The following is an 11,994-nucleotide window of genomic DNA, read 5'->3' as shown; positions in this document are numbered from 1 at the left end:
GCTTAGGCTTGTTAAAAATTAGGTCCCACTGGGCGTGCCAGAAAAAGAACAACTGACTACTAATTTTACATTAAATGCTAATAGCCTTATGGGAAATTCGGTGATGGGGGACTTTTGCGTGAGATTCACTTAATAACCTCCAGGTTTGAGAAGTCGGTTCTTCATACAATTAGGGGAGAAAAGGGGAAGAATAAACTTAAAAGATACACTAATTAGGCAATGCGTCACAATAATTTTAGAATATTTGCAGCACAGTAAACCCAAGAATTTGCAGTTTTAAGGCTTGTTCAACAATCTACCTACCCAACACAATTTGAAAAGATAATTAAACAAGACTCATTCAACATAATATGACATACATCATTCATCTGACAGATAACAAGTCATATAACATAGTTTAATCTGTGTAGTCTCACAACACATATCATAGACGTTATTGAATTTGAATATAGCACAACAGTTAATCTATTAAGCTTCAAATAAAATAACCATAAAGGTCGTAGGCACAATTTGATACATTTATCATTCACAAAACTCAATTAACATAATGGATTCTTCACAGAGCCAAAGTCTAATAAATTTTCTCAAAAGTTGGAACCCCTAAAACAGTAGAAAAAAGGCCTATAAATAGCCATCAACCCTTAACAAACAATAGGAAAGCACAAGAAAAATCCCAACAATCATTCCCTATCAGGAATCTCCCTGTGTGGCGTTCACAGAGACGCATGCAATAGAAAAAAATGAAAACGACCTTTGATGTTGTTATTCTAACTGCATCATGGCGATCCCTGCACCTGCCAAAACAAGAAAACCGCGACGCCAATAATATTATGGTTCACGAATCACCAAAGAGGACACGCGACAACTCGAAGGAGACCCAAAGTTGAATGCAAAAAGGGAATCAGAACATGCAGCGTAGAGACGCCAAGTGTCATTGCCAACACATGGAAGATGGTGGGGCTGGAAAATATACGCCGAGGGAAAAAACTGTGGCATGCGGTAGCTCCGCGTTCTCTCAACACAAGGCGAAAAAAGTGAGCCGCTTAGAGAAATGTCGTGACCCCACATGGCACGTGCGCAAATGAATGGGAGAGCGGGCCGAAAAACAAAGGAAGGTGCCAACACTTAACCAAAATGCCGCTATTCCAGAACAACTTTGAAAGAATATTAACAACATCCTCTCCAAGTCCTCTCATGGTATTTACAATTTCACCTACTCTTTGAATGTATTCAACTATCTTCTCTTCTTCCTTCATTTTTATTCCTTCAAACTGACCTTTAAGATTTTGCAATTTGGCCTCCTTTACCTTGACATTTCTTTCATAGATTCTTTGCAGTTTGTCCCATGTTTCTTTTGCAAATGTGCAATGTATAACCTTGACAAACTCTTTATCAGATAAAACACTAGGGATGACATTCTTGGCTCTAGCATTGTTCTCATATTCTCTTTTAGAATCAAGATCTGTAGGGGGTACTTTAGGTACGGTATAACCATTTTTTACTGACATCCAGACATCAAAGCCTAAAGAGGATAAATAAGTTTCCATTCTTCTGTTCCAAAAGGCATAGTTTGTACCATCAAACATAGGTGCTCTAGAAGAGGAGGATTAATTCCCAACCATTGTGTTCTCTAACTAGAATCTACGCAAGCTAGACAAAGCTTATCCAATAGGGAACCTAGGTCTCTGATACCAATTGAAGGAACACAATAGAACATTGAGAGGGGGTGAATCAATGTCTCTTTAAAAAAATTAATCTAATTGTACAATTACTAAAGATGAAAATAAAATAAGAACACACACACACAAATCAAATCACAAGACACAAGATTTACGAGGAAAACCCAATGTGGGAAAAAAAAACCTCAATGAGAAAAGTTGTTGGAGTCTATTGCTCCAATCCAGTCTTACAATAAAATCACTGGTTATAAATGTTTAGGGCACCAACCCAAGGAGAACTAGTGCCTGATGATTTTGAGCACCAACTCAAGGAGAACCAACCCCCTAACAATTTAGAGCACCTACGCCTGCTCTAAGCACCTACTCAGAGAAATACAATAATATCAAATTTTTACAATGTAATGAAAAACCTTGTTACAAATGAGTTTTGTAACACTTACAAATTATGCATTTATGAAGATAGTTCTCTTTTCCTTCTGATCTTCTCCCTCTGATTGGTTTTCTCCCTTCACCTTACATGACTAATCCGTTGTGTTATCTGCCACAACTCACTACTCTTTGTTCGATTGTCTTTGTTGCTCACTTATGTTCTTTTCACTTTCGACTCTCTATCTCAGTCTCTACTGCTCACTTTTGTTCTTTTCTCTTTCTCCTCTATCTCTACTAAACTATCCTTTTTGTTCTCTGCTACACCTTATCTTCTTTTGAATGCCTGCTTCACTTACTTATTTTATCTTTTTGTTGTACCTTTTTCTCTATTTGCTCTGCCTTCTTAATTCTCTCTTTTTCTGCTCTTTGTTTCTGCTTTCAGTAGCCACTCATATCCTCTGATTAATTTGTATACAACATTTTCTACGAGGTTATCGATTGCTCAGACATCGTGTTATGCGCACTTGCGAAAACCACTTTTCTGCACCCTTTGTTTCTTCACTTTGTTGTATTCTATATTTTCTCACTCTTCTTCAACTCATCACATCTCCCTCACATATTCGACTACACATAGCATCTTTTACATTTCATGGAAATCTACATACTTCACACATTTCCCTCCAAAAGAAAAATTAAAAAAATGTTCAAGCAACATAAAAAGATTTTTTGTCACCTCATTTGGGATTTGTAGCTGCCCACATTTAATGATCCTTTCCTCCTTTTCTCAACAATCTCTGCAAATTGATTTTGTCTTCAACTCCTAATTCAAAAAAGAAGTTTCCGACTCTATACCTTCTTATCATTTATTTCATATCTTGTTTCTATTCTGATTGAAAGATTTTCTTTCGATATGTGTCCTCTTGACTTCAAAAATTAATTAGACATTTTGCCCACAAAGCATCCACATGTCACTCTGCCACTTGATGAATGATGGGACCCATCTACATAATCATCTGCACACACAAAAAGATCCACGTGTGAAGGAAATCCATGTTGGATTCGTGAGCTGCGTTGATATGTTTTGCAGATCGCATAACACATGTGTTATACGAATCACGAAACAACCAAACCTTCCTTCTCGCGGGCTAGCGGGGTAACACGTCATCTACAATTTCAATAACCCACGCCATTTTTATCAGGCCTTTTTACCCTTGCGGGTTGGTGGGATGCATCTATCCTCTTTGGTATTTTTACCCCACACGACCATCACTTCTCTTTTTTCAATACTGCGGGATAGTGGGAAACTCCATTCGCTTTGCTTTTATGTAACCCCACAGGGTTATCTTACTCCTTTATAACATGCATCAGGATGGTGGGACAACCTCACACTTCTACCTTCTTGTTATCTTAGAAGGTAGTCTTCTACTAAGCTCCTTGGCCACGAGATAGTGGGGACATGTAACCTACCGCGTTATGCACATCCCCCGTCACAATTAGCCTTACCTTGGATGGTCAAATTTATTCCATCTGTTATGCCGTGGGGTGGCGAGGTGACTAACCTGTCATGTTATTGACGTTCCTTGTCACAGTTTGGAGACTAGCTCGTAGAGTGTTTTGCCTTAGGTGTTCCTTATTGTGGGATGGTGGGGCGACTAACCCATTGTGTTATTGACATCATTTGCCACACTTCAGCGTTACCCCACAGTTTTATTTTACTTCCATCCTTCGTGCTATGGGATGACAGGCAAATATAACCATCATGTTATTGGCATACTTTATCGCATAACCATCGTGTTATGCAATTCACCATTGTAGTTTCTCAACAACCCTTTGGTCAATGCAGACAATTTACTGTGAGATAGCACCAATGACAACCTAGGTGTTATGTGCTCTACATGTAACATTTGTGTAACTAACACAATGTGTTATATACAACTGTGATTGATACTCCCTGTAACTGCATGCGACTAACATGACGTGTTATACACAACTATAGCTATACTTTTTCTGAGTTAGATCAGATTTCACAATCCCCTGCCAACTCAATGGCTAATGACTTCTTTGTCTGATTTCTAGTCCCAATAACACATCACATGCTTGCGTTTTGTATCTCCATGTGGGACTAACACAATGTGTTATATAATGCTACAACAACACTTTTGCCAACCTATCATTCTAATCTCTGCAAGTCTCTCCACTCCATCTTCTCAATTGTTGACATCAATGACAAACTAATGCCAACAAAATTCCATGCAATTGTCTGGTCACAAATGGCTTGAATTTACAAAGTTATCTATAATCATAATGTAATTGTTTGTAACCTTATTGCACTTGCAAATATCTATAAACACATCTGTCTATATCTCTATATTGCATATGACTGGTAAGAAGCAGAAGGTAAAATGTCAAAATTTCAGTCATTTCAAAGTTCTAATTTTCATTTGTTGGTTTCATAGGCTAGGGATTTTCTAGTATTGATTATGTGTATATCACATTAGAAAATGAGGGAATAAGATCATTAATACAAACTACTCATATGTTTGTTGTAGGATGCAAACAAAGACAAAAGTTTCAAAATTGAATGTTTGCATTTATTATAGTGTAGAAAAAACTTCAATTTTCTAAGGATAATGAACAATTGTTTGAATTGATTTATGCACTTGCATATCTAATGTGTTAACCGAGTTATTATGTATGTATCCTCTCCCCTCACGTGTTTATATGATCTTGGGTGTAAGAGAAACACACAGTAGCTCCCTTTTTTATTTTTTGGTAGGAGACCTACCTAGGGACCTCTCACCCCAGGGTTTGACCTAAAACATGTTTCTTCGATGGGATATATAAAGGGGTGAGAGAAAAAGTTGTAGCGTAATATATGTCATGTTGTATCTAGAAAAATATTGAATCTCGAGTGATACCAAGATAGGGATGCAGGGTTTTTTTTGAATGACTTAATTGATGTTCCCAAGCCACACTTGTGATGAGCTAGTGTTCTCGAGGATTCCTCTACTAGAAACCTTGTGATATTTAGAGACCAACTTTCAGTAAAATCTTGATTGGTGCAAGGGATGTGGATCATGCCTTAAATATTACTCAACATGTACCTTCCTTATTGAGATAGATATCCCTTTGTTAAAAAAGTTTTCAGACCTTTGGGGTAAGAGGAAAGGTGAGCCTATTTCTATGTGCATGTGCCACTAAACCTCTAGCTATCAACTCCATAATGATGTTTTATTGGTTGGGCCTAGTCAAGTACCCAAACCCACTTGAGTATCTAAGTTATGCTTGCTTCCAAATGTTTTCAATTGTGACATACGAGTGCAAAATAAATTTTTGGGCTACTTTAGGCTTGGGTCGTACTCTTAAAGTTAGAGTAAAAAATAACCATATTGTATATTGTGTCTTATGAGTGTTTTTAAAATTATAAATTGATCAAAACCCTAGGTTTTTAGTACAAAAATCAAAACATCACAATTGTTAGTAACTGTAATGTAATTATTTGAGAAAACCCTAAGAAAACTAAAACATTGCAATTGTCCAAATCTACAATGCAAATGACTATCCCAAGTCATAATTGTTTGTAATTGCAATGCAACTGTCATGGTAAACTTGAAAACTTTAACTAGTCTATCTATCATGAAATTGTTGATAACTATCATGCAATTGTGCATATTTATAACCCAATTATGCCTTTTGAGATGCAATTGAAGCTTCCTGAAATGCATTTGTTTGATCTTCTAACACATTTGACTAGTAACTAAGGGTTTGTAAAATATGAGACTAAACCCTTATGTTAGAATTAATTACTAAAACACTAATACCACTAAGACCATTCAACCCCAAAATCATCATTTTTCTACCTTGCATCCTTAGTTAGGCTTGCATTTGTCAAATTAGATCTCAATTCCCTTGGTTTAGACTTGCATCCTTAGTTTAGATTTGAATCAAAACCATTGGGTTAAAATTACATTGTCCAATTTGTCTTTCATTAGGTTAAGTTTGTAAGCTTTCATTTTTAATTCTTAAGTGTAGAGATTGCATTTTGTCAAAAACTTAGTTTAAAGCCTTGCATTTAAATCTCTGGCTTAAATATTGCATTTTAGTCTTGTCTCCTTTAGGTTAACTTTCATCTTAGCCTTAAACAATTTTGAAAATCTAGAAATCAAAGCTTGAACCAAACTATAGTTATTGCTAGGTTATCAATGACCTCATTATATTCATTTCATCATTTCCACTAACAAGTCAATCATGTAGCTCATAAGTCTAGTGAAAGGTGAGACTTTATCAAACACCCCCTCATCATCTTGATCTTTGTACTAGTGAGGTATAGGTTCTCCTTTTCAATCACTTAGGTTTTCCTTCATAGGTTTGGTATTTCAAAATCCAAAAAATCCCCAACACATAGCATAGCTTAGTTGAAAATTTACAAAATCCAAAAATATAGTGCAGTGGTATAATCATCCTTTAGTTGCACTTTCATTCTCAAATTCCAAAAAAAAAACTTAAAAAACATAGCATAGTCTAGTTACATTTGTCATTCTTTAGAATCAAAAAACCTCAAAATATTAGCTTAATTGCATTTTCATCCTTTAAATTTTAAAATCCAAAAAACATAGCATACTTGCATATGATAGCTTTCATAGGTTTGGTATTTCAAAATCCAAAAAATCCCCAACACATAGCATAGCTTAGTTGAAAATGTACAAAATCCAAAAATATAGTGCAGTGGTATAATCATCCTTTAGTTGCACTTTCATTCTCAAATTCCAAAAAAAAAACTAAAAAAACATAGCATAGTCTAGTTACATTTGTCATTCTTTAGAATCCAAAAACCTCAAAATATTAGCTTAATTGCATTTTCATCCTTTAAATTTCAAAATCCAAAAAACATAGCATACTTGCCTTCTAGTTGTGACCCCCCAAATCCAAAAATTCCAAGACATAGTTCAAAGTCACCTTTGAAAAAAACATAAAATCATTAAAAAAATAAAAAACAACACAAAATATCAAAACAAAATAAACAAGTCTCATATGTTAGAAACAAGGTCATGATCCAGGAAGAGACAAATGGATCCTTCAAATCAACATATGTTTGATCCTTTTGACATGATTCAACTAGGATTACCTTCAAATTCACAACCCCTTGAGGAGGACTTCTCCTTAGAACATATTGAACAAAACATAAACCAAGAGGACATTGATGATGCATTAGATGATCCTTGGATCTTGAAAGTTATGGATACACTCCTTTCTATTGATCCTAATAGGTATTTCCTATTGCTTGATTAACATGGAGAAAAAACATCACAAATTTCGATGTGTCTAATGTCATAGAACCTACATCTAGTGAGTCACCCTACAATATATATTTCATTGACATAGAATCATCCTTGACCAATCCTTTTACACAACAACTAAGTGTAAGCATGTCGTTGGGGAAAAGAGCACATAGTTTCACAAGTTTACAAATACCCCCCTGATGAAATTTAAACAATTTTTGAATCGGTTATACAACACCATACCACCACTTTTTTAAACAACATAATCAAATAACATGACATTGGTGACACTAGGCAACTCTTGCTTAAACCAACAACCAAGTGGGACATCAGGTAACTTGCACTTAAAATTATAGATAAGTGTGTCACCTCTTGTGTCACATGCAAACTTACAAACAAGTGTATCACATATTATGTCACATGCAAACTTACAAACAAGTGTGCCACCTATTATGTCAAAAATGAACTTACAAACAAGGGTGCTGCCTATCATGAACACAACAACTATGTCACAAATGAATATACCCAACATACCACCTTTTGGAGAACAAATAAATATCAAATATCAGTGTACCACCTTTTGTATCACAAGTTACTTGAACTAGTGCCTTGAGAAACACAAATGTAAACTCAATCTCACAAACAAGCACTTCAAGGCCACAAAATGTTGTACCAACCCGTCAAAATACTTGGCCTTACATTAATGCATTCTCTAGCCTGATTGCATGTGAATCAACAACAACAAATTTTCTCTTATAAATGCTTACAATACGTTAACCAACCAACAATTTACACAACCTTTGGCGCAACATCAAAATGCTCTAAACTGAAACATCCCCTTGTTTAACCAAGTACCCAACCATCAAAACTTGAAGTCATTTGTGGGCACTACATACCATCAAAGGTCTAATCCAAACATGAACAGTGCCCCTATTACGCCATCACCAACTGAAATGATGGTGCAAGAAATACAAGCTTTAAAAAAATAAATGTCAAACATTCAAATCGAGGGAACAAAAAATGCATATTCCATGCAAGACATATGTCCCTATCCTTTTTATAATAGTTTTTACATGTCTCATTTCCCTAAAAATTATGAAGCACCTAAATTTGACAAATACAAAGGGAAGGGGGACCCGATGCAGTAAAGAGAAATAACAGAGACAACATAAATGCACACCATAGCACATACCTCATGCCCTTCTTTCTAAGAAGTCTTGCAAGACAAGCCATGCAATGGTTTGCACATTTACTCGAGAACATAAAGACATGGGATGAATTAGTTGGAAAATTTATGGTACATTTCTCCTTTAATGTTGAACATAGAGTAGAAATGACAAATTTATGTAATATTAAACAAAATAATGGAGAATATTTTACTTGATTCTTATAAAGATGGAAAAACCTTGCAAGCAGATGTCCTTGCCATATAAGTGAGGAACAAATGGTTCACATATTCACAAAAAAATTAAATCAAGAAATTATGTTCCATCTCCAAGTTCAATGCTCTAGCACATTTAAGAACCTCATTCCAAAGGGTATTTCCATTGAAAAAGAACTCATTGCAAGAAGACTTGTGAATTTTTTTAAAGAAAAAAAAACAATAACCCAAGTACATCAAATGGAAAAACTAAATTTTGGTTGATAAAAAAGAATGTCACAAATGATGGTGTCGTAGATGCAAAGATGGTTAACAAGATTCAACCTACTATTGGTCTTGAAAGACCCACTACACCAAGGACACAAACATTCAATAATAATGAACCTCAAAATCAAGACTAGTCAAAAAATATTGTCCAACAAAACTCCCAATGTCAACCTCCAAGGACAAACGATACTCCATGAAGAAAATTTACACCTTTGGGAGAATCAATTGATGCAGTCCTGGAAAAGGTGTTACAATCTAATTTCATTCAAATACCTGAATAAAACATTATGAACCAATATTCAAACCAACTTGGTGGAATGAAAATGATTTTTGTGAATACCATCGAACTAAAGGATATAAAACTTGCACATGCTTCAACTCAAGAATGCTATCCAAGATCTTATTAATCAAGCAAAAATAGTGGTTGAAGGTCCTTTTGGATCCTTTAGCATAGACTATATAATATTTACATATCCTTTACAAAATTATAGACAAGGAAAAGCCTCTAGTTCAAGTACAAACTCTAAATACAAAGTCAACTATGCCAACACCGCTTATGAATAAACAATAAACCATATCCAATAGACCAATAACCATGTTTATACTATCATAATTAAAGAAAATAATCCTAAATTTGTAGTAACTACCTTAAGATTCAAAGTGACCCTGCACTGGGCCACTTCTAAACCGGAATCCACAAGTTAGTATAGCCTTTTGGATCGTCTTGGGAAAATTGTTGGAAGGTTGGTACCTTCATCCCCTTGGTTGTTCAATACCATCCTTGAGGATTCCTGACATGGCTTAACCACCTCCCGTGGGTTTTTTATCTTTGGATTTTGTATCTAGCTTTTTAAGGTCGATCTTTTGGTGCAATGGAAAACCTTGGGAAAACAAGTGGTATTAGAGCTTAGGTCATGGATTTGAATCCCTTGATCATGTTGGGGGGATTGTTTCAAGGTCGGTGCCATAGTTGTTTAGCATTGCCCTCAAGGATTTGTGACATGGCTTGATTGCCTCTTGTGGTTTTGTTATCTTTGGTGTTTGTATTGGGCATTACTAGGTCGATCCTTTGGTGCAACGACAAACATTGGGCCAACAAAAACACTCACTCAAATATCCATTCTTGAGATAATATGCATATCCCCAACACATAGAGTTGTTCTACATAAAGCCTTACAAGATTGTACTATACCTACCAACATAGATATTGACTAGTTTAGGATATGGTGGGTCACCTTGCCACAACTCAACATATCACATTTATAGAGCACAATATCCTATCACATAAGCAAAACCATAATAATCCCCTACATCTCGAGTTTTTCATTCACAAATACAAAATCAAACGAGTCTTGGTATATGATGAAGCAATTCTCAGTATCTACACCTTTAAGGTGATTAAAGCTTTTGGGTCCTTTGAGGAATGTATTGACACATCAAAAAGAATAACCTTAAAAGCTTATGATGGTGTAGAGAACCTTTAAAAAGGAGTTATTACTCTTCCAATTAGAGTGGGTCCAATTTTTAAGGATACATTGTTTCAAGTCTTGGACCTCGAACTTCTATACAATATTCTACTTAATCATCCATGGATCCATACCATGAAGGTCATGCCCTCCACATACCATCAATGCTTGAATTTACCTTATAATAGAGTTGAAATTATCATGCTTTGAGATCCTTCCCATTTCGATATTGTGCCAATCTAAAAGGAAAGCCTCATCTTTTGATTTCTCTCATTACAATGATCCATCTTTATTATATCAAGCTTTCAAAACCAAGGTCTAGGTTCAAGACAAAGTATGTGGTGAATACAATATTGCAAAACTATTTTGCATTAGCAAACTATCTACTAGTTCACCAAAATCTTATGGTAAGCCACGTCTTATTAAAAAATAATCAAAGGTCATAATTCAATATCATCCTCCCACAACTTTCACTAAATGAGGTGATCTAGATAAAGAGAACATAGATGATGATGTGTCTATTTGGGTTTACAAATATGAAGAAGGAGCACGACAGATTTAATTTCTTGCTAAAGAATATGACAAAGGATTTACAATAATGCAACAAAGGGTTATGATGGAGACAATGGCCTTGGATTATAAAAGCAAGGGATCATAGAGCCTATTTTGCCCAAGAGCTAACCTAAATACAAAGGGCTTGGGTATTCACCAATGAAAATTGATGATCCTAGTACCAAGTTACTCTCAGGTGAAAACTCTAGTGCTTCTAATGATGATGAGAGATATGATGACTATTATAGCGATACAAACTCTCATGAATGGGAATGGGGTTCCAAAAAATTGTCCAGTGATTATGACCTAATCAAAACCTTTCAAGACCACGATGATTCCACTTGCCAAGGTAAATTCATGATTGGCCATGCTTAGATCAATACTTTTTGGGACCCTGATGACTTGTCAGTCCTAACTATAATAGCCATGTCCCCAACCTTTGATAACACTGACGATTAATTTCCATTAATATATCCCAAGCTTGTAGATTGGGACTAACAAGGACTGTTGAGCTTAGATATCTTTAAAAATGATGAAGTTCTTATTAAGGTTATGAAACTTTGAGAGGGCATACTCTGAGCGATCACAAAGATAGGTTCATCATAGATTTGAATGCCACTACTTATTTTGGTGAGTCAACTCCATCTTCCAATTAAAACAATGAAAAAAAAAACAAAAAGAATAGGTCTCCAAGTGATAATCAAAAGGAACTTGCAAACCATGAAAAAGTAAAAACAAATGGGTATCCAAGGGTGAAAACCTCTCCGAGATGCCGGATGATGGAAGATTGGGCATACTCCCTATCAATCGAAAAAAACTTCACTTCTAGTGGAAAAGACACAATAAATCAATTCAAATTCAACTAACAATCCAAGGATAATACACTTTGTAGCTTCAATATTAGAAACAAAAAAAAGTATAATTCATAAAAAAATTCTTGGAAAACAACTCAATTTTGCATGGTCTCATGCTAAAATACTAAGACTAGATCTTGAGTTAGT

Source organism: Cryptomeria japonica, chromosome 4 (genome assembly GCF_030272615.1).
Source record: "Cryptomeria japonica chromosome 4, Sugi_1.0, whole genome shotgun sequence".
In the NCBI taxonomy this organism is placed as follows: domain Eukaryota; kingdom Viridiplantae; phylum Streptophyta; class Pinopsida; order Cupressales; family Cupressaceae; genus Cryptomeria; species Cryptomeria japonica.
This window is presented reverse-complemented; position numbering follows the sequence as displayed.